At 38.6% G+C, this 25494-nt stretch overlaps 1 pseudogene across 1 annotated transcript; it reads right to left on the bottom strand.

The window, feature by feature from the left end:
• Positions 1-5856: 5856 nt before the first annotated feature.
• Positions 5857-23899, bottom strand: LOC149820582 (autophagy-related protein 18a-like; annotated as a pseudogene). The gene is made up of 4 exons (XR_016426378.1): positions 22982-23899; positions 8315-8511; positions 7482-7608; positions 5857-6097 (listed from the first exon to the last, which is right to left on the bottom strand). The product of XR_016426378.1 is annotated as an autophagy-related protein 18a-like (transcript).
• Between the last annotated feature and the right edge of the window lie 1595 nt (positions 23900-25494).

Below are 25494 nucleotides of genomic sequence, written 5' to 3'. Positions count from 1 at the left end.
TGCTTAGTCTAATACCAGCTAAGAGTCAACCAAATCCTGGAGCTTAAATCGGATCTCATCTTGTGTGTTACGTGTTACAAGAATATGATAAGATTGATTATTCTTTTAAGGAATAAAAAAAAAAGATTACTACCATTCAATGACAGCATTGGGCAAATGGGTTTCACTCATCCCACGTCATTCTTATATTCATACTCCCCTTTCAGATTTCATTGTTTCAAGTTTTTTTTTTTTTATGGAATCGGACTCTATAAATGTGATCTATGTCATTCATTTAGGAAAGATCTACGTTTAAATCACCTAAATCCCACTAGGATTTTTTTGATAATTTAAAAATGGATGATCGACAAAGCACAAGGATCAATTCTTATTAAGTTTACGGTGCCGGATCCATGTATTGATGTATAACATCAGATTTAATCAAAACAAGTTGCATCATAAGATTTAAGAGGGGGTATGAAAACGGAGCAGTATGGGTGACCAATAAAGCATGGGAATGACCAAGGTGGTATCCCATGTGGTAAGCTGGGTACTGAGTCAAGCTGAAGGCCCAGGATCGAATCCCTCTGGCACATGAGGCAGCTGTTGTTTTGGTTGGGGTCAGCCTAACCCCAGCTTGTCTTTCAAAAAATAAAATAATAAAATAAAACATGAGAATGAGAATTACCAAGGGGGCTCACGCTTGTTTGGTAGGAGCAGATACTGCCATCACCTTGTATTGGGACGTTGCAGGTTCAAAATTCAATGGTATAGTTGTATAACTGGTAGGGGTCTGCCAAGCCCCCAGCTTGCCTTTAAAAAAATTAAAGTTGCATTACAAACTGTCAACAAAAAAAGGGTGAATGGTAGAGAAGTACAATAAGGCCCAATATCACAATATTTCATTATGGGGTTATCTTTAATTTCTAAGAGTGCATCCAAACACACAATTAACTTAATAAAAAATAATTTTGTATAATCTTCATAGGAAAGTTTTTACTATGTAAAGCATTCTGCCCAAGTTTTTTTTTTTATTTACATGAACTCATGGGGACCATTTTCATGAGAAAAAAAGGACCATTTCCTCAAAAAAAAAATTAATTGAGTTTTTCATGTCCACATGATGGGTAACTTACCTAAAGTGTACTACATTTTTTAAGGACAAATGGGCCCTTTTTTTTGTTAATTCTCATCAATAAATCAATAAAGAGCATTTATTTGAACCAAGGGCTCCCCGTGGTTGGTAGGAGCTGTCAGTGCACGTCTCCTTCTGGTAGGACTTTGCAGGTTCAAAACCCCAGTAGTACAGTGGTAGGTTGAATAATAACTGGTGGAGGTCTGCCTAACACCAACTTGCCTTTAAAAAAAAAGAAAAACATTTATTTGAGCATATGCTTCCCCTGAACATGATGTCTGCCAGGAAACTTGCCAACAGTATTTCTGTATTTCTGCATTTTTTATAAGAATGGTGTGCTATTTTTATATTCGTTTTAGAATGATTAAAAATATTTCGACAAGGAGTATGTGATATGAACGTGATAGATTCGAGTGAAATTGACTTTACAATCAAGTTCAAAGGGGTTTGGCGTAGTGGGATAGGACCCAGGCTGCAAAGCAGGTGGTCTAGATTCAAATTTTATGGGTATCACTCCTTGCGCAAACCGAAGCTTGGCGACTTTCTAGGGGCAAGGAGTAAGCTCATGGAGTTTTACATTGCCAAGACCGCAACTGTAAGTATGGCAGGCAGAGCCTGGCTAGGCCTATGATCCTGAGAGAGGTTTCTCTGCAAAAAAAAAACTGCACCTTTTTTTTTTTCTGAAGGGGCATACCATTGAACTTACACAAAAAGGTCTTAAATAGATGCTACTAAAGTATGAAACTGCATTGTTTCTATGGTAAATCCCTTGGACCCAGCTGATATCTAAGCAGAACAAATATAGATTTTTAGAATCTTGCTTACCAGAGTATAAAGAATGTGCAAAAGCAATTTATGAAGTGTGAAAGTGAGATGGTGGTTAAACCAATTGGGGCTCCGCTTGCCTGGCAGGAGCAGTTAATGCACGTCACCTTGTGTTGGGATGTTGCAAGTTCAAATCTCATTGGTATGGTTGTATAACTGGTAGGGGTCAGTCTAACCCCCAGCTTTTTCTGTCGAAAAAGAGTGAGATGGTGGTTAAGAGGGAAAAATATTAGCTGTCCTCCCCGTTCCAAACCTCTTAGTTCAAACTAGTAAGGCAAGTCAAGCTGTGGTGACTAAATCTGAACTCATAGATGTGTTGGGTATGATCAGTTTAAAAAGGCTCAACTCATTCATCGTGTTTTTGTGAATTAAAAGTGCAACTTAATTTCTGATGGGTAAAATATTGGTAATTTTATAGGCCATTGATTTTTCAACTCTCGATTGGAAAAACCTGCGTAGACGCTAAAGATCCATGACCTAAGGCCGGTTACCTGCTCAATCAAGCAGGTAGATCACATTTAGAGGGTCTCATTAAAATATTATTATTATTATTATTATTATTATTATTATTATTATTATTTTCACTAGTTGGCTTGAAACCCGATAAGTGTGTCCAATATTTTCTTTGGAAAATAAGAGCGTGGATTTTGGGGTGAAACTTCCCCCTCCCCTCCCTGCGGGTTTTCAAACAGGTCCTTATATACATAGGAAAACATAATACCATAGATGTGATTTATAGGTTTTGTTTAGTGAGAGCCGGCTTTTGGATCATCGGATTCTGACCTATATACTGGTTTTTTCGATGATCCAAAATCAATGGCTAGAAAGGCACCAATTTTTTTGGCTCATAAAAATACATTTTTTTATTGATTCTCACTAAATCGAGTATGTTAAACACATCTAATGGTTCAGATCTATCATAAAACAATTTGGCTAGCCTAGAGTTGGTAAAACCCTTGAGGTCCCCCCTTGCCCACTGCAAATTACACCCAGCTTCAACCTTAAGGCAAGAGACACTGTCCATGGGTTTCGAACTTGTGATGTCCCATCAACTTGGTGACATCCACAAGTAGCCCCAACCAGATGAGGGGAGTGCTTATGGGCATTCATATTTCATTCTTGAAATGTTCTTATTTTGAATGTATTAAAAAGGCTATCTATAGTATGAAATTATGAATTATTAAACCCACTTATATAACTTTTTAAAGCTATGTCACAATGATTTGTGGATTCAAGCACGCATTCGGATTCAACTCAAAAGTTCGAAGCTTTTCTCAAAAGATGGGACACGAGGACACAATTTTTTACTTTTAACCAATAAAAAATTTATTTTTAAACTTTTTAGCATTAAAAATGACTTTTTATTGGAAATATAATAAAATAGTATTTTAAAATATTAAGATATTGCCATACGTGTTGGCATGTCCGCTCGTGTTGCCAGGGACACAGCTAAAATGGCGTGTCCCTGTGACATAGCTTAAAAGTTAGTGATTAAATATTACTCCAAACACCACCAGTCAGCTTCATGGTTAAAGATAAGTTTAGAATTCTCCTTACCCTGAGCTCGAATCCCCATGTGGACACCCCTCCCTCAAGGTGAGGCAAGAGACTCTCTAGCGTTTGTACACTTTCCGTCGAAGAGTATTTTAATTATTTTACTAATAAGGATCGAGGATGAGGCAGGATGGGAGAACACGTAAGTCCATCCCCACATGGGTTTTGACTTTAACTTACATCGACGATCCAAACGGGAAGGGGCCTCATTTCCCTCTGGTCCACTGTCATCCCTACGCTTGTTTGGTAGGAGATGTTGGTGCACGTCACCATGTGTTGGGACGTTGCAAGTGCAAAACCCAATGGTATGTTGTGTAACTGGTGGGGGTCTGCCTGAACTCAGCTTGCCTTTCAAAAAAAAAAAAAATCATAAATCACATGTAACAAGAAACCATAGCCCTAACGAGCTCCTCATCTGGTAGGGACAACTTGTGAACATCTCCAAGTTGATGGGATGTTTCGAGTTTGAAACTCACAAGCAACATCCCTTGGGTATACTCTCCCATGGGTTGAGTGACCTCAAGGGTCTTGTCAACCATAGGCCTGCCAATATGTGGTTCGTGAGGATGTGGGGACCAACACCTAAGGTCAACTTCAATTCAACAAACCTTGGTTCATCTCGTGTAGCTATTGTAGACTTGTATAAGGATATTGAGTAGACACCAGCAGGAGCTCTGACCATCTTGTAAATAGCAGTTTGTGCAAAGTCACCATGTGATTGGCTTCCCCCGAACTCAGGATGGATGCTGATTTCTATTTGTGGCATATTAATGGTATGCAGGTTGCTCTGCAAAGGATGAAGCTCTTCAGGAGAAGGGATGGAGTGAGATACTCAAGCTGGTTGAACCAGATGCGAAAGTGATTCTGTAGTCAGGCAGAGCAGGAACAACATTTTGAAGTTTTTTGAAGGGAGGGCGGGAGGTCAAGCAATCCCACAGGAGATAAAAACTGATCTAGGAATTTTTCTAATCATATTGCTCGTAGTTTAGCAAAACCGGCTAGGGGGAATCATAAAGTCATGGAAGGATCACCCCCCCAGATTGGTATCCTGCAAGGGAGGATCTATAGTTCCTGTAACAATTTTTTGATATATTAATGAGTTCTGGTAGGTGTCTGCCTAACCCCAGCTTGCCTTTCTTAAAAAAAGAAAAAAAGAAAGGTCACCATGTGATGGAACGTTGCAAGTTCGAACCCTACTGATAAAAACTGATAGTTTGATCAGGCCTCTGTGTTGGCCTAAAGGTTGTTTGTAAAAGGGAGAGGACCTAATAACCCAGATCTGTTTGAAAAAAAAAAAGATATTGAGTAAAGGGTTGATGGTTCAGATGTATGTCAGAGTGACACACCATTTAGACAGCAGGTTATTGTTGACGTCCATGGAACACACTGTAACATGACAACACCACTCTGACACTATGGACATTATTTTTATATTTTCAAAATGTCATACATTTTAATAGAGTTGGAACCCAAAGATGTAGATTCCCCTTAGTTTATCATTAGGAACGGCAAATTGGATCAAGAAGTTTTTCACGTAAATATCACTTTTTTTTTCTCAATCACTAAACTTTTTTTTTACTTGGATCAAGAAGTCAGCACGGTCGAGGGTAACATACTAATCCAATCCTCCGGATGTAGATGAAAGTTCAGTAAGATTAATCACCAGCGGACGGCAATGTGAACATGGTGAAGCGGTCAACCGCTCACGTTACCTCACCACCACAGGCTCATCTAGTGATACAGAAGGAGAGCATGCCGGTCAGAAATCAGTCCCACTGAACGGCAGGGAAGCCGGCAACGCGACAGGCGAGACCAGCGTCTACAGAACTAGTGGGTAAAGGCCCACCACAGGGCACCCGTTCCATCGTGACCCAAATGGATTGTGTTTCCCCTTTCATGCCTAATGCTGTGTGGGCAGAGGAGAGCAGGATGACCGGAGATCAGTCCCGCTGGCCGGAAGGCAGCCGACAGTGTCTCAGACTAGGCCGCATCTCCAGAACCATTCGGCAACTGACCACCATAGCCCACTCGTTTGGTAGTGGCCCAGGTGGAATGCACCCGTAGGGCCCCTGCCGTGAGACGAGTGTAATATGAGCCTTGCAGGGCTCCCCAATGTAAATTTATGAAACTCTTTCTAATAAACAGGTAGGGGCCTGCCCAACCCCAGCTTTATATGTTGAAAAAAAAAAGTTCAGTACGATTAATCAATAAAACCCATACTAGAAGCATCCCTGTATAATTAATACCCACTGAAGAAACTTTTGACTGTAAACTCTAAAAGCTCACCTACAGATATAATTTTCGTACTTTATAAATGGTTAAGCAATTAAGTTAATTAGTGTCCCTCCTTCAGCAGAGGGGAGAGTGGGTCCAATATTCAAATCATATTTACAGATAATCCATCAGATGGAAGATGGTGAAAAACCCATTTACAGTCATATACGGCAACTAGCAAGCTAGAGAGCATATTACATGAGGCAAATATGGAGGGACACTACCAATGTTTTGAGATACTACGAGGCATCTTCGCCTTTCAGAAAGTTGTGGAATTCCATTTGAACCATTTCGCCACCAGCAACAGGATCAAATTGACATCGATAGAAGCTGCAGAGAAATACAAGTTCATCAGTAGATTAGATACGTGTTTTCCTGTTCTTTATAGTCGTTCTTAGAGGAAAGAGGATCACTGTCTTTTTGTCTGTGTATGCGTGGAGATAGAGAGAGAGTGCCACGTGCATTGGAAGTTTTTATCAGGTTTTTCTTTTTCTTTTTCAAATCTAACCGTATAGATGTGATCCATGTGATAGGTTTTATAAGAACCGGCACTTCGATCGTTAAAGTATGACAGATGAGCAGCTTCTTTTAAGGCATAAAAAAAATAAGGGGTCACCATTTTCATAAATTTTAAGGCTCCAAAATCATTATTTTTCATAAAAAAAACACCATTCAAGTGTAGATTCCTAACATCTGAACCATGATGATGTTTAACACATCTGCATGGTTGGACTTGTGGGAAAAGTGTCAAAAACGCCCAGTTCATATGAAGTTATGTCTCTCTCTCTCTCTCTCTCTCTCTCTCTCTCTCTCTCTCTCTCTCTCTCTCTATATATATATATATATATATATATATATATATATATAAGCAGCTCTCAGTCTTAGTGAATATTTTGGCCCTCTCCACTTGGACTATGGATCTGAGCATCTCCTGAATGTCATCACAGATTTCAGGTTGATTAATGCATGAATAGTTCTCACTGATATCACAAAATTAGACACTGGAACCTTACTTTTTTTTTAAGCTGTAACCTGGGTACGTGTACGGGTATAGAGGGTATGACACGGCAATTCCAAAAAATGTGGAAACAGGGACACGACTAAATACATACTGAAAATATATCTAAAATATATATTATATATTGAAAATATAATATAGGCAAATGCCATGTCCAGATGCCAGTAGCGGTGTCGACATGGGTACGGCATCCTAAGTGCCGTGTCACGGTAACATAGTTTGAAAGGCAAGCTGGGGTTAGGCAGACCCCTACCAGTTATAAAATGATACCACTGGGATTCAAACTTGCAACGTCCCAACACAAGGTGACGTGAACTAGCTGCTCCTACAATACAAGTGGAGCCCCGGTTGGTGACACTGGAACCTCACTTGTACCAACAGACTTGCTGTAACCTAATATTGAAATGTGCCAGATAAATCGTCAAGCTTTTCAAAGTAAAAGCAATTGATAAAAAAATGAGACGTAGATTTAAGGCCAAGTATGTGCCCTGAAGAAGTCTGCAAGGTCAAGGTAAAGCTCCCAAATCGCAATGGACTTGGGTGGGGAACGAAAGTCAAAAGTTTAAGTTCATTTAGAGTCTGATCCAGATGCCTCAATGAAGAAATATGCAAACCTTAATGATTCCAGCAATCACATTCAAAATCAACCAGACCATGTCAATGGAGAAATCAAAATGTTCAGCAGTAGCCCTTTACCTCCCATCAAGGCCAAGAATCATTAGAGTGTTCTTCTGGTGGCCAAAAGCCACGATGCACTTGGATCCTTCTGGTAAACGGAACTGAGCAACGGACCATTCTGAACTAAAATACTTTGGCAACACACCTAAAGGAAGGATGAGATCATCAAAATCTTTAAAAATGTACATGAACTTACAAGAAGCGAACAGAGAATAATTATGGCCATTAGACAAAGCATCAAACTCAGACAAGGATTTGAACAGTAAGCATGCCCAATAAATTACAAAATCCCCAGCAAACTGGAACCCGAGTAGAAGCATATAGGTTCTACTTTCTATTCTTGTTAACTCCAAAACAGATGATGCAATTATAGTTTAGCAGCAAAATTCATCCCTAAAGACCAACATGTTCATTAGTAATACACCTAACCAAAACCATTTTCATATTATTACAATTCTGGTCCAGAATACTTTCATTCTATTGAACCATCAAGAACACAGCTGTGAGGGAGGATTAGAAGGGAATTAAAACAGTGGCAGGTAGAAAGGGAAAAAATATTGCAGCAGGAAATAATACCTAAAAGAAAGAAAACTAAGAATAAGAGGAGAAAGCCCGAAATTTTCACACCAACACTTAAATTTAACAAAAAAAAGGCCATGAAAGAGAAAAAGAAAAAAGTTGAATACAGATGCCGGAAGAAACCATGGGGCTCATGAAACACTGTATGCCTTCCATTAGCATCTTTTGCAGTTCAGAACACCAGTTTGTGTTCATCCCCATATTCTACAGCAGACCAATAAAACAAGTTCACAGGATACAAAATAAGCATGGAATAAGGAAAAAGACTTTACCTCTAATAAAAGAAAGGGATGAACTAGGATTGTGGCCAGTGGTTGGAACAAGGCTAGCATCAGTTATTGGAACAGATGCATTTTCCTGCTCCTGTGATCCTTGATTAATCGTGATGCTGAAAACATGAACAATTCCCTTGTCGCTGGACACTGCAAGCCAGACTGTATATCTCTGCTCGATCTGCACCTCTTCGAACCTTGATTTTGGATATAAATAAATCATGATATCAGACATAGAAAAGAACTATTATACACTCTGGACCTCATCTGCTACATTCCCCAGGAAAGAATATCAATAAATAACAAAGGATAAAATGGGAAAGCAGAAAAGTGATGAATACGAGTGGGGCAATAATCAACAACAGAAATTGGATATAGCACAAAGCATTAAATCAGCTATTAGTTTAAAACCAGCCCAAAGCTACAGATGCACACCAATGATTTGTATGACAATAGCTGCACTTATTTCATAAGACAATCGGAAGCTCCAGGTAAGGTTGCATGTGCACAACTGCATGTGAAATAAGACACATCAGCCCCAAGAAATGGACAGCTAGAATAGTAACACTAGCAGAGCCAGGGCTATTAACTTGAGGGGAAGCAGCCTTTGGCTTGTGTTGAACTTATATCGTTGTCAAGATCTTTATAGATTGCATTCAATGAGCAGTCACCCGAGTTAGATCAAGGTAACACAGAACGAATAGGCCCTAGCATCCTAGGGTCTAGATTTAGTTTGACCTGACCACAACCACATTGATCGCAATGGACTTGGTAAGAGGTAATGGACTAAGTCAAACTTGATTACAATGGACTTGGAAGTTGGTGAGAGGCAATGTTCTCTCCATATTGAAACTCGTGTCAATGTGAAAAATGGGGTCTATTTAAGTAATTAATATACTTAAAATTAAAAATGAAGATCATATTTTTTTCAAGTAATCTACAAAATCATTTGCAATACAAGACAAGAATGTTGGGATAAAGTTTAACAAATACAAACTTGTAAGATTAAAAAGTCAGGCTATTGTTAGCTATGAATATATTTTGGGGCATAAAATAATATATATTCCGGGTCGAACACAGTGAATTGTTCCCTTTCATACGTCTTCATTCTGGTCTACTTTTGCAAACGCATTGGTGAGATGAGGATAAGCACGCTGCCCATCATGAACCCCTGCTTGTGACTGGCCCCATCTGCTGCGTAGGCTCACAGTCACCTCGGCCAACTTAGGCTGATTCAGCCTTGGTCCTTGCAGTTGCTCTTATATGTTGAAAAACATCCATTCACTTCATTTGGATAACATTAAACATATATTTGCACAGGTGATATATTCTGCACTTTATATAATTGCAACTCATATTTTCTCCTGTTGTCACATACACACATACACACACAGAGTGGGATATATGTATCAGATCTAGGAGTACCCTGTGAAATTGTCTATGAAGAGACAATACGCATACAAGCATAAATACTTTATAAAAGAAGTGCACGAAAGCACTCTCACAACACTTGAACAAAATACGCAAAAAGCGTAAAAATAGTAAACATGCAACAATGCATGTATTTTATAAAAGGAACAAATGCTTGAGACTCTCAAGCTTAGGGATTACAAACGGGGAACACCCCTATTTATACAAGTGTCAAAAGGTGCAAAGGGGGGGCTCCCAAAGGAGTCGTTGGGGGGCCCCAACGACTCTATTGGGGGACCCCCAATGCACTTTAAATAATAAAAATAAAAAGAAAAAAGTAAAAAAAGAATTACAAAAAAATAAATAAGAAAATTACAACATATTCCAAATGGAATATGCGCAAGATAGGAAATTACAAGAATACCCATTTCGGGTAAAAGATAAAAAGGTATATAAATATATATATTTATATATAGAGATACATATACATATAATATATTATATGTACATATATCTCTATATATATAAATATATATTTTTATATTTACAAAAATGATTTTAGTAGATACATTTTTACACCCCCCCCTCAAACTTACGATGTGATAACCGCAAGTTTGTCAAGAAGGAAATGAAATCTGGGCGAACATAGAGCTTTTGTGAAGAAGTCGGCAAGTTGATACTCAGACGTCACGTATGGTAGATCAATAACCTTCTTCAAGTATTCTTCTCTGACATAATGACAGTCCATCTCTATATGCTTTGTTCGCTCGTGAAAGGTGTGGTTCTTGGCAATATAGATTGCACTTTTATTGTTACAACATAACTTTGTTGGTTCTTCGACAACCACTCCCATATCTTCCAAAAAGCGTCGAATCCATACAATTTCCATGGTGGTAGATGCCATGGCTCTATATTCAGCTTCAGTGGATGACAAAGAGGCCTTCTGTTGCTTTTTACATCGCCATGAGATCAAAGATTCACCTAAGAAAACACAAAAACCAGTGGTGGAGTGACGGTTACTAGGATCACCTCCCCAATCTGAGTCAGTATAAGCAAGCAATTTTAATTCAGAGGAAGAAGATAGAAATACTCCCTTATTCATTGTTCCCTTCAAATATCTGATGATGCGAAGGACAGCACTCATATGAACGGTAGTAGGAGCGTGCTGGAACTGACTGGCGATGTGAATAGCATGTGACAAGTCGGGTCGAGTAATGCTAAGGTACATTAAAGAGCCTACCAACTGCCTGTAAGGAGTAGGGTCGGTTAGGAGAACACCGTCATCAATCTTCATTTTTTATCCCACGACTTCTGGAGTTTCGCATACTTTGTCATCAGAAATTCCTGATCTGTCAATAATCTCACAATCAAGTTTAGACTGAGATAGAAAATAACCACGTTGCGAATAGGCAACCTCAATTCCAAGAAAATATGTCAGAAAACCCAAGTATGACATCTCAAATTTTGAAGTCAAGACGGACTTAATACCCTTGACTCCTTGAACATCATCACCTGTAATTAACATGTCATCAACATAGAGTAATAAAATCACAATTCCTGCATTAGATCTTCTAGTAAATAGAGCAGTGTCAGTATAACATGAGGAAAAATCATTTTCCAGCATTACACTGGTAAACCTGTCATACCAGGCTTTGGGGGGCCTGTTTCAAACCATAGAGGGCCTTACGAAGACGAAGAACTTTATCTTTAGGAATCTCCATGCCTGGTGAAGCATCCATATATACTGCTTCGTTAAGATCACCATTTAAAAAAGCATTTTTCACATCCATTTGAAAAATGTTCCAATTTTTAATAGATGCAATAGTAATAAGACATCTAACTGTAACCATTCAGGCTATAGGGGCAAAAGTTTCCTCATAATCAATTTCATACTCTTGCCCATACCCTTTTGCAACTAAACGAGCTTTATATCTTTCCAAAGATCCATCGCTCTTAGTTTTAACCTTAAAAACCCATCGACAACCTATAGTTTTCTTTTCTATGGGTAGAGTTTGAAAATCCCAAGTTTCAGCCCTTTTAAGGGCATTAAGTTCATTTTGCATAGCTTCTTGTCATTCTATACATTTTTTAGCTTCTTCAAAATTCCTTGGTTCAAAATAAGAGTGAATGGCACTAAGACAAGCCCTATATCGGGGTGAGAAAGAATCAAAAGAAACAAAACGAGTTGGAGGTCTTCTATTCCTTTCAGATCTCCGGTGATCGATAGTAGGAACAAGCTCACTATATTGGTCAATAGCATGGTTGCCAGTTGAGGAAGCGGGAGCGGGAAGCGAGGCACTTTCAAAATTTTAGGAAGCGGGGAAGCGTGGGACCACTTAGGAGCGATTCAGGAAGTGTCTCGGAAGCGACCTAGGAAGCATCTCGGAAGTGACATAGGAAGCGTTTCGGAAGCGAGGGGGAAGCGAAAAAAATAAAATAAAAAATAAAAAATACAAAAATTTTGAAAAAAAACAGGGGAAGCGTGGGGGAAGCGTGCTTCCCATTAAAAAGAAGCGTGTCCCCCATTAAAGGGAAACGCGTCCCCCATTAAAGGGAAGCGCGCTTCCCAAAAAAGGGGGACGCGCTTCCCCCCACGCTTCGGAAGCGCGACGTTCCGCGCTTCCGAAGCGCGCTTCCCCTTTTAGCTAGGCGCTTCCGGTAACCCTGGTCAATAGCACTTCTAAAGGTGTCTTGGTTTCTACGAGAGTAGGTTATTGGATCACTTGAAAATCTACTTTCTTGTTCATTGAGTGAGTTATGTTCACCAATGTCACCATCATTTTCCTCATTATGATTCAATGATACATCATCATCACTAGATATAGGGGGACGATAGGTTCTTACATTGTTCCTGGGTCTTGATACGGCATTGACCTCATTACTTTCTTCATGATTACAAGGAACCACAAGAACACTTGATCCTTGTTTACATAAGCTCATACGAGTCTCATCACCACTTAATTTGGTGAGTACATCTTCAAGAGAGGGAGGAGTAAAAGAGGATAGAAGATAAGACCTTATTTGCTCAAATTTGGGTCTTAGCCCATTCAAAAAATTGAAGAACCGATCTTCTTCAAGTTGCTTGTGACGGAGTTCAATTGTTTCTCCACTCCATTTTGGTTCAAGCATGGCAAGCTCATCCCAAATGGAGGAAAGATCGACAAAATATTCCCTAATAGTCATTTCATCTTGAGTAAGAGAGAGAGCCTTCTTTTGAAGATAATACTTATGAGATAGGTCCCTCGATGTATGCATTTTCTCAAGATAATGCCAAGCTTCCGATGCCTTTTTGAACTTAATAATGTTGGCATTAATCTTAGTTTCAACGGATGAAAAAAACCAAGAAAGAATCTTGAAATTCTTCATTTCCCACTCATCGTGCTTCTTAGAATATTCTTCAAGAGCTCTAACCCTTTCTTCTCCTTCAAGAATCTTGATCTCACTTCCGTTTACCACGGTTATTTTGGGTTCCGGTTCCGGAATCGTGCCTTGCACATAACCCCATAGCCCCTTCCCTTTTATGTGAGCCTCCATGTTTCCGGCCCAAATATGATAATTGGACCCATTTAATTTGAAACCAATAGTAAAGTGAGACTCTTTTTCGCCCATTATGAAGTAGAGAGAAAGGGAGAAATGGCGTACCAACACAATATTCCAAATGTTAGCTTGCGCAAGATTCTTCTAAAATATTTGAGAAGCAAGATCCACCACTTCAACCTCCAAAGATCCGAAGGCACACTTTTTGAGGCACTTGAAAAGAAGAGGATCCACAATCCTCTATCACCAACCTTGCTTTGATACCATGTGAAATTGTCTATGAAGAGACAATACGCATACAAGCATAAATACTTTATAAAAGAAGTGCACGAAAGCACTCTCACAACACTTTAACAAAATACGCAAAAAGCGTAAAAATAGTAAACATGCAACAATGCATGTATTTTATAAAAGGAGCAAATGCTTGAGACTCTCAAGCTTAGGGATTACAAACGGGGAACACCCCTATTTATACAAGTGTCAAACGGTGCAAAGGAGGGGCTCCCAAAGGAGTCGTTGGGGAGCCCCCAACGGTCACATTTGTGACCGTTGGGGGGCCCCAACGACTCTATTGGGGGACCCCCAATGCACTTTAAATAATAAAAATAAAAAGAAAAAAGTAAAAAAAGAATTACAAAAAAATAAATAAGAAAATTACAACATATTCCAAATGGAATATGCGTAAGATAGAAAATTACAAAAATACCCTTTTCGGGTAAAAGATAAAAAGGTATAAATTTATATATAGAGAGATACATATATATATAATATATTATATGTACATATATATCTCTATATATATTAATATATATTTATATTTACAAAAATGATTTTAGTAGATACATTTTTACATACCCAACTCATTTTCTCCCTCTGTCATGTCCTATCATGTTGTTTACTATCAACCGCCTTGACAAGGGTATTAGGACAGCCAAACGTTTTCATTTAAAAAGAACCAGCAGTTATGGGTCGATTTTTCTTAAATACATATATTAGTTGATCATATACTATCCTAGTCTCAAATGCTTTTAGTGGGCATATCCATGCCATTTTAGGCTACTGCATGAAGTAATTAGGCTTCAGAGTTTGAATAGGTACTGACCTTTTCAACCAAAGGGCACCCTTTTGATTTGACGATTTTTTCATCTAATAACAAATGAGATTATAACTAGGAGTGCTTTTGCACCGCCATCCTCTAATAACAAATGAGATTATAACTAGAAAGGACAAGTTCAAAGCAGCACAAAAGCACCTCTTAATAGAAGAGAATGGATACAGGGCCCAGAAAAAGATTCAGTTCAGATCATCCCAGTTCCAGGTATATTCTCGGAGCCACTTAAGGATAGCATCTACATAAATAATTGTATATATATCGTATGTTTGATTGAATTAGCTATGGTATGGACTATGGAGTAGTATTTGGTTGTACATTTAGATTGGGATTAAAGCACTATTATAATTTATGATTTCTACATAAATGAAACATGAATGCTGCACCTCACGCAGGAAGTCCAGGGGCTCAGCATATTATTTCCTTCCAATGTCTTTCTAGTATAATCTTAGTTGTCAAAAACACTAGTCAAAGCCTAGGTGGTGAAATGAGATGATGATCTTCCAAACCGTACTGAGATTCGAAATGATGTCTTAACAAGATATTTAAGCATAACCCTTAAGAAGGGTACAAAAGAAAATAAAAAGGAATAAAAATATTCTTTTATTGAACAAGGAGAAAGCAATGCTTAAGAAGCATTTTACCTAGATTACAAGAGGGGTTGTACCCCTATATATACACAGCATGAGAGAAGGAGAGAATGAGGGACTCAATAGAATCGTTGGACTCAGTCCAACGGCTCTAAATAGAGCCATTAGACTAGAGTCCAACGACTCTATTGCTAGTCAAGTCTTAACTAAGACTTGACTAGTTATGTCATTTTAGTTCAAATTGAACTAGATGACAAAATACAAAAAACAGAAAAAGAAAAAATATTATTTATATATATATAATAATATAATAATATAATAATATTATATATATATATATGTTTACAAGTTTACATTTTAACACTCCCCCTCAAACTTACAGTACAATGAGCGAAAGTTTATCTAAGAGAAAGTGAAATCGAGGAGCAGCGAGAGGCTTTGTAAAGAAGTCTGCTAACTGATATTCTGAAGTAACATATGCCAGATCAATTGTCCCATGTAGATATTCCTCTCTGACGTAGTGACAATCCATTTCGATGTATTTGGTACATTCGTGAAATGTTCTGTTACTTGCAATGTAGATCGCACTTTTGTTGTCACAGCACATCTGTGAAGCTTTTGTTGCTTCAGCTCCCATGTCAGCAAGCAGTCGTTGGAGTCAAACTACTTCCATGGTCGTGGTTGTCATGGCTCTGTATTCAGCTTGCCACAAGAGCAAAGATTTCTTCATAATCAATGTCATATTCTTGGGCATAACCTTTGGCTACTAATCAGGCTTTATATCTTTCAAGAGTGCAATCACTCTTGGTTTTAATTTTATAAACTCATCGACATCCTATAGTTTTCTTCCCTGGAAGAAGATCTTGAATAGTCCATGTAGAAGCCTTTTCTAGTGCATCTAATTCATCTTTCATGGCTTCTATCCATTTGACATCATTTTTTGCTTGGAGATATGTAGATAACTTCATATGAGTGAATTAATGCAATGAATGCCCTATATGTAGGTGAGAAGAACTCGTATGACACAAACTTTCCTGGAGGCCTCGAGACTCAGGATGATCATCTAATTGGAATGTAAGAATATTTTTCAAGTGTACGTGGAGGATTAGACCCTTGTCGCCTGGAATATTGGATACTAGTGTCTCTATGAACTTCTTCATTGTCAACATTATGATCAAGATCAATAATTCCTTGATCATTATCAAAGTTATAGTCAAGATCATATTCATCAGATTTTGATGTCTGATCTAACAAAAAAGAGTACTCAGTGTCTTCCTTTGATTTTTCAAAATCAAAGAAGCTCTCCTTTTCGAGAAAGGAAACATTTCAAGACACATATAATTTATTATTTTTGAAGTCAAAACACCTATAACCTTTCCGATTTTCAGCATATCCTAGAAAGGCACAGAAAATCGCATGAGGGAAAAGTTTATCATTTTTGTCGGTAAATATGAAACATTTGCACCCAAATATTCTCAGTCTAGAGTAGTCTGGAGAAACGTTCATAGGTTTTTCAATGAGAGTGATATTTTGTAAAGAAGAGGATGGCATCCTATTAATCAGATAGGTAGCAGTTAAGGCAGCTTCTGCCTAAAAGTCTTTCGGGACTTGATTTGCTATTAATAAAGTCCTAGTGGTTTCCATAATATGGCAATGTTTACGTTCTACCAGCCCATTTTGTTGAGGTGTATAAGGACAAGATCTTTGATGGGTGATGCCATGTGACTTAAGATAATTTTTAAAATCTGTGGATAAAAACTCTCTCCCTGAATCTATGCAAAAAATGGTAATATCATTTTGAAACATGTTTTTAACCATATTATGAAATGTTTAAAAGAATGAAAATACTTCAGGCTTATGTTTAAGAAAGTAAATCCACGTATGTCGAGAAAAATCATCGACAAAAATAACATAATAAGCAAATTCTCCTTTAGAAATTACTGGTGTAGGACCCCAAACATCCGAGTGTACTAATTCAAGTGGTCTTGAAGAGAGAAAAGTTCTGTTCTGAAATGGTAATCTTTTCATTTTGCCAAGAATACAATCTTTACAGTCAAATGTTTTCCTAGATTCGAAAAAAGTTGGATTTTGGCTATATGTGGGTGACCAAGTCTCTTATGCCACAGTTCCAACTCAATTTTTTGTATATTGTAGCAAAAAATATTCTTCAGCATTTCCAAAAAAATCCATGTAATAGAGTCTTCCTTCTCTATGGCCTTCCCCAATCAGCTTGCCGGACTGGCGATCATGTACCCAACAACTATGAGAAGAAAATGAAATATTACACCCATAGTCAGAAATTTGAGATACAGATAAAAGATTTAAATTCAATTTTTGAACATATCTAATTTCTGAAATAGAAAAATTCTTTATTTTATAAATTTTTTCAAAAGTTTGTATTCCTTCTATTTCAAGAGAAGTCCCATCGGTTATAAAGACCTTTAACACACGTGTTTTGTTTTTAACATATTCGGATAGACTTTGATTATTTGGGGTCATATGAAAAGATGCACCAGAGTTAAGGAGCCAAGAAATTTTACCTGAATCGAAAAAAGATAAGGCCGTTGCGCCGGTTGAAGCTTCAGATGAAGAAGAGGCACTTTTGATGAATGGTTGAAGAATCTCCATTAGTTGGGCCATGGAAACTGGTGCATCTTGATATTTGGGCTCACATCCAGCAATTACAGCTCTTTTTTCTCTCAGCTCCTTAAGTTTGGGACATTGTGGCCTGTAGTGTCCGGGTTTATGACAATGATGACAAATAACTTTCTTCTTGTCATAGTCACCATTTTGACGATTAAAGTGAGGAGGTCTATAAGATCGAACATGATTCCCTGGTCTAGACACAGCTAGAACAAAATCATCTTCAGTTTTAGAAAAACCTTTCCGGCAACGATTTTCTTTCATTGTTAATTCTTCAATAGTTTCAACAATAGAAGGAATTTTTACCCGGTGAAGGAGGGACGATTTAGTGGTTTCAAATTCGAGCCTCAATCCAGTTATAAACTGGTAAAAATGTTCTGCATCGAGTTGTTTCTGACGAAGCTCGATGTCTTCGGCACAATGCCAGTTTGGTTCTAAAAGGGAAAGTTCTTCTCAAAGTTCGGACAAACCATTGAAATATTCACGAATTGTTTTGTCGCCTTGGGTCATCATTCGAACTTTTTTTTTGGACATTGCACACGTGTGCAATATCTTTAAGGGAATACATATTTTTAAGGTATTCTCATGCCTTATCGGCATGATCAAACTTGGAAAGACTTGAGCATTTTTTAATGTCAACGCTGTTGATAACCCATGACATTATCTTCGCATGAGATATTCTCCACTCTTTCCATTTTTTCTCGTAAGAGGCTAGAGCCTTGATTTTCTCTTCTTCCGATAGAGGAACCTCTTTATCTCCCTCCTTTTTAGTAAGAGATAGCTTAGGTTCCGAATCGAAACCATCCACAATCCCTCATAGGCTTTTTCCCCATATATGGTGCTTCATGATTGAAGCCCATGTAACATAGTTTGTATCGCTCAATTTCATAGGCATGATGGTGACTTTATCATTGTCATCCATAGATTACAAGGAGAGAGAAAGAATAGGGATAGAAGAGAAACAAGAAGAGAAGTAAGAAAAAGAAAGAGATATAATACAACAAGATGTGGAATCTTTCTCAACGAAGTGATAAAACACATCTCTTCAAGTTGCGGACACTTTTGCAAACGGGCACAAAAATCGAGGCAGCTTTTCTTCAAGGTCTAATACTTATGCGACTCTGATGCCATGAAATGAGATGATCATCTTCCAAACACGAATTGAGATTCGAAATGATGTCTTAACAAGACATTTAAGCATAACCCTTAAGAAGGGTATAAAAGGAATAAAAATATTCTTTTATTGAACAAGGAGAAAGCAAAGCTTAAGAAGCATTTTACCTACATTACAAGAGGGGTTGTACCCCTATATATAGGGGGTATGAGAGAGGGAGAGAATGAGGGACTTCTATTGCTAGTCAAGTCTTAACTAAGACTTGACTAGTTATGTCATTCTAGTTCAAATTGAACTAGATGACAAAATACAAAAAACAGAAAAAGAAAAAATATTATTTATATATATATAAACAATATAATAATATTATTATATATATGTTTACAAGTTTACATTTTAATAGGCGGAAGACCCCTAAAAGGAGTAGTCGGCATAGGTAGGACCAAAAAAATAAAACATCAAGAAAAACAAAAATATTACAACAAATAGTTAAATTTAGTAACATATGATTGTAACTATTGATAAAGTGTGTAATTCAGCGTAACATATCGTAAAATTCATGAATTTGCATAATATTGAACATACACCAAAACTTGGGGCACACCATCCTCTTACTATATATATATATATATATATATATATATATATATATATATATATATAGAGAGAGAGAGAGAGAGAGAGAGAGAGAGGTGGGCGATGGGCCGAGCCTACAAATTAGGCACAAGCTCGGCCCGAACTGGGCCGACACGGGTTGGGCCGCAGCCCGGCTTGGCCCGTGTGTATATATTTTATGTGTATATGCATATATAATGTATATAACATGAAATATGTATTTTATACATAATATAATAAGCCTGTCCCGATTAGGCACATGGCCCTAACGGGCAAGACGTGGGCCGAGTTTTCCCAGCGGGCCAGCCCAAACGGAGCTATTGGCCCGGCCCAGCCGTTGCCCATATATATATATATATATATATATATATATATATATATATATATATATATATATATATATATATATATATATATATATATATATATATATATATATATATATATATATATATATATATATATATATAGAGAGAGAGAGAGAGAGAGAGAGAGAGAGAGAGAGAGAGAGAGAGGTCATTGTTAGGACCCTCCAAAAATCATAGTTTTTAGATGTTTTATGCTCGATCTGAACCGTTAGATGTGTTTATGATTATTGCTTAATAGAGAACATGTAATTGATTAATCATTTTTATGCTCAAATGTGTATTTTAAAAAGGTAAAAAAATCATCTGTTGATATCGTACTAAAATTTCATGATAAAATGTTCACATTTTTACAACAAATCAATTTGAAATAAAGTTTGTTTCTCAATAAATAAGTATTGATAAACATATCTAATTGTTCAAATTGAGCATAAAACACCTAAAATTTTGATATTTGGAGGGTCTTAATGGTGAAAAAAAGAAAAAGGCTATGTAACATAGACTCGGCACTTTTGTTGTTGTACCCATGTCAACACATGACACGGATGCTGGTACCAGATGCAGTGCGGCTACGCCGGTCCCGCACTACTCCAAGTCGGGTCCAACCCAAACTAAATTTTTTAATACCCATTTTTTTCTCTCGAGTGAAAGGAAAGGAGGAAGAAGAAAAGTTTTTTTGTTTTTTCGTGTCAAAACCCTCACTTTCGCGCACACTCGATAGTAGCAGGAGGAGGAATAAGAGAAGGAGAGAGAGAGGGGGGGGGGCGTACCTCCTCCTCGTCTCCTTCCCCCTTTATAATATATGATCAACGAAGCTTAAAAAAGACTTTTTTTAAAAGTTATAGACTTTTCTGTTTAACATGGATCTTAATATGGATCAATGCAAGATCCAAACCCAAACTCTCTCTTCATATATATATATATATATATATATATATATATATATATATATATATATATATATATATATATATATAATATTTGTTTGTATCGTTAAAGGTAATTTCTCGAAGAGATTTTTGAAAGTTGATAAATCTCGAGAATATCTTGGGAGTTTAAAAAGTTGAAAATATATAAATAACAACAAAAAAAACAAGAAAATAATAAGTTTTGCATATTTTTCTTTCAAAAATATAAAGAAACGTGTTTTAAATGTTTTAAAATATAAAAAATTTAAAAAATACGAAATGCAAACTTAAAATAAATAATTGAAGAGTTTTTTTTAAAAAAATATCACAATATTATCGTTATAATATCGTGATATTTTATCTTCTAGCGATATTTTAAAAATATCGCAAGATATTACCTTTAATATCGGTATTTCTCGTAATATTTTCAAAATATCACTGATATATGTGACAATGACATATATATAGTCATGTCCCCATCCCCGTAATTTTACAAATTGTTGTGTCGTACCCTCGTACCCGTAGCCATGTGACATAGGAAAAAGGGGACAGGATGAACCTCGTTCTCATATCTATATATATATATATAGACATAGATAAATAGATAATTGAAAAAATAGATTTTATAGATGTGTGTGTTGTGTCAAAGACATGCAAACAACAAAAACAAAAAAGAAGAGAATGGAGGAGCAAGAGGAGGAAGAAGAAGAAAAAATTTAAAAAAAGTAAGAAAAAAGGGAAAAAAGAAAAGAAAAGGGAAAAAAGAAATAAGAAGAAGAAGAGAAAGAGGAAGAAAAAGAGAAGGCGGACGGGTGAAAGGAGGAAGAAGAAAAAAACAAGGAAAAAATAATAATAAGGTAAAAAGGAAAAGCAAAAGAAGAAGAAAATGAGAGAACAAAAAAAAAGTTTTTAGGGCAGGAGTTAAAAGGAAAAAAGAAAGAAAGAAAGGAATGAGAAAAATAAATTAAAAAAATGCAACTTTGTCCCTGCATCCTAGGTGGGGACAGCTTAGGCACCACCTAGGTAGCCTAGGTGGAAAATAGAGTCCTACCACCTAGACCCATAAGCCTAGGCACCATTGTTGACAACTAAGAGTATAATATTTCAATCTCTTACCTTCTTACGAGAATTTAACTCCCTGCATATGAATTTACTGCCATCATCTTAGCATGCTGTTCTATCTTATCAGTACTAAAATGTGAGTTTAAGTCTCATTTAGCTATCTAGGCATCCCTAAAGCTGTTCATTTTTCTTTCTAATAGTAACAGCCACTAAAGTCTTATATTTAAAGCGAGCTTTGCCACAAATACAGAGCATGGCAGTAAGGTGATAGTTTGAAACTTAAATTTCATAAATCACTAGGCCAGATGGCAACCAAATCAAAAAAAGATCATGCCACTTAAACCAAGGCCTGTTCAGCCCTACAACAAACAACAACGTTGTATTTTCATGAAAGCCAACAAAAGAAAGAAATTCTCGCTTGTTTATTTCCATAATCATCGCAACAAAAGAAAGAAATTCCCGCTTGTTTATTTCCATAATCATCAGAGACTTTGACATCACCTGCTGTATTCATCCCAGTGTTCCCATGTACAGTAAATTTGACAAATATGCACATGAGCACCTTTGTAAATAATGACTGACTGACATGATCCGAAATACCAATTATTCACCCTCACCACGATGAACTAAAATAACAATCTAAGTTGTGGAGGCACATAAATTGCAATGGCAGGATGCTTCCAACAGTCTCAGCTCATCCCCCTGATACGATATGTTCTTCAAATAAATAGCAGTTCACTTCACCAATATTTCTCTACAAATCAATACAGAAATATGTACCAACTGTTGCAGCAAACCACCTGCAGTCAAATTGTCCACCTATCCTGTGAAACGAAGAAGCTTATCAAAATCCAGGTCTTTGTCCACTACTTCCATGCTCTCAGGTTCCATGGTGCAGAAAATCGAGCTAAATTGAAAGGCTAAAATAGCATGCTCGTACCAGAACTTAACAGAGTGCACAAAACCACTGAAAAAATATCCAGTTGTACTAGTGAATTTACTCTCTCGAGAAAAGAAACTCAATTCAACCCACTAAGGATACACATTCGACCACAATGAAAATCTCACAGCAGTTCGACGCACACTTGCGAATTGCCATAGAACGAAGCAATTATGGCTTATACCCGACGCAAGCACAGAGAGAGACATATATCTGTCTTAGTGAGTGTAAATTAAAACCAAACAACCAAAATTAATCACAATTCAATGATGGGTATCGATATTAGCAGTTGAACATTGCATAAACATCATGAGCATTGAAAGAGAGAGAAGAAGAAGAAAAATAGAGAACTCTCTTCCGACCCATGATTACCTCTTGAAGCAACGTCCCTTCGGCGGTGCTGAAGATCCGAATGAGCGTCCCCTTGGAGCTGGAGGTCGCCACCAGCTGCCCGTCGAGCGTTAGGGCGATGCACGACACCCGGGAATCGTGCGCCGTGATGCACTTGGTTCTCCTCGACCCGTAATTTTCAATCCTGATCTGCCCCTTCTGCAACCCGGAGCACACGAGGACGGCGGAGGTCGAACACTGCGAAACCGCGCAGAGCCCCTTGGGGTTCGACATCGTCTCGATCTGGTGGAGCGGGCGGAGGTCGAAGAAGCTGTAGACGAAGATGCAGTGCTCCAGGACGACGACGATCCGGTCGCGGCGGAGCCTGACGCCACGGACAGGGGCCCAGAAGGAGAGCTCGGCCATGAACCGTTCCTTGTCGTCCTCCCAGAGCATGACCTTCGTCGGGGGGTAGAGCGGAGAGGGGCCGCCGCCGACGAGGGCGAAGACGTTGGAGCGGAAGAGCATCTCGACGAGGCCGACGCCGACGCCGTCTCCGTCGAAGTCTCAGCGGAAGGTCTCGGTGAGAGGGTCGGAGCTGAGGATCTGGAAGCCACAGTATGTGGCGACGGAGAAACAGCCGGCGTCCTGGTTGAAGCCGAGGTGGAAGAGGGAGGAGGGCGACCTCCTGGGATTGGGGTTGGAGGAGGACGGGAAGATGGCGGAGATGGACAGAATCGAGAGCCAGGAAGCCTCCACCGCCGAATTCGAGCCGTCGATCGCCTGACCTTCCGGAGATGCCGAGGCATCGTAGCCGTCGGTTCCTCCTCTTCCGACTCCTCCGGCGGCTATCCGGTCGCCGGCGGGAGCTTCCTCGGACGGAAAATGGAGAGAATCCCGGTTAGGGTTAGACCAAGGAATCGAGGGAGGGGAGGAGGAAAGGAGAGAGAGAGTCGCCATCGATCGTTGGCGTCGTCGAAGTGTCGCCTGGTTTTATCGAGAGTTCTCTTATGAACTGGATCATATCATATGGATTATCACTGAAATCTGTCATATCTAGATCTTCGCCGTCCAACTGATGGACAGGATTAATCCACTGAGGTTATGTAGTGCTGCTAGAACCCTAGACGTCTATGTCGTAGGGTAAGATCCTTTCCTTGGTTGGTTGCCTGCTTCAATGAACGGATCGGGTCTAGATCTTTATCCGAGAAGGTTATCGTGGATAGGGGTGGGCAATGGGCCTGGCGGCCCTGTGGGCCAAGCCGATCCGGCTCACCATGAGCCGTATTTGGGTAAAGATTTTAAGCCAAGACCCATTAGCTATCGGGCTGAAACCCAGACCGTTATATAAATGGGCCGGGCTTGGGTTGACCCACGGGACATAGGGCTGACCTTATGAGATTGAGCTACGTAATTAAAGTTTTAGTAGTTGGTTGCATCTTAACTTTGTAATTATTATTATTTACCTAATTAGTTGCATTGATTATATGATAAATAAAAAGATAATTAGATAGGTGTATTAATTTTTTTTTAATATATTAATTTGGGTATTGTAAAAATTAATTTATAAACTTTATTGAAAGTAACCTACAGATGGGTTTGGGCGAAGCTGGATTGACCGGTTGAGCATTGACCCATTGAGCTAATGAGTTGGATCATGAGCTCCTCTTCAAACCGGAGCCCTTTAAGAACCAGGTCAAGACCCGACCTATCAATAAATGGGCAGGACCATTTCTAGGTCAGCCCTCTTTTAAAGTCCGATGTGCCAAGCTCTAAACGGGCATGGGCCAGGCTGGACCAGCCCTAGGGATGGCAGTGGGGCGGGGCGGGGGACAAGGTCTCCACCCCCGCCCCGCCTCAAGATTTTATCCTCCACCCCCGCCTGCATCCTCGTTTCACGTCCTCCATCCCCGGTTCAAACGAGGATGAGGCGGGGCGGGGATATTGCAGGGAAAAGTGGTCGGGGCGGGGATGAGGCGGGGACGGGGCGGGGAGAAGTGCACATCCATCCCCGCCTCCACCCCCGGACGGGGATGGATTTTAACCTTCGTCCCCGCCTCCATCCCCGTTTCATACCCTTCATCCCTGGTCCAAACGGGGCGGACCCCGCTTTCCCCCGGTCCACTGCCATCCCTAACCAGCCCAATGCTCACCCTTAATTGTGGATTCATAGTAGGGCCGCAAACATATCAAATATGGTTGGATATCTGACATGAGTCCAACCTGTTATTTTTGGATTTCGATCCTTTAAGTAAAATTCAGATGTGCATTTAGATATGTTCATTTGGATTACTTTCTGATTTGGGTCAGATTCTGATCAGAGTTTTAAGTTAGATGTAAAATTGATCCAAATCGTGATTTTATCTTGTTTCCTTTTAACATGTAAATAGTTTTTTTTTTCAACTATTCGGGATACAGTGTTACCACATGTATTTCGGATTCAGATTCAACCTTACCTCATCGGATCTAATTTGAATTAAGATCAATATTCGGATCTACTATTTGCATTTTGTATTCAAATTCGAATCAGATAAGATCCGTTCAGAATCCAACCC

The sequence above is a fragment of the Nuphar pumila genome, chromosome 12, assembly GCF_984573655.1.
Source record: "Nuphar pumila chromosome 12, dmNupPumi1.hap1.1, whole genome shotgun sequence".
NCBI classification, from domain to species: Eukaryota; Viridiplantae; Streptophyta; class Magnoliopsida; order Nymphaeales; family Nymphaeaceae; genus Nuphar; species Nuphar pumila.
Note: the sequence above shows the minus strand (reverse complement) of the source record. Positions and strands in the feature narration are given on the sequence as shown.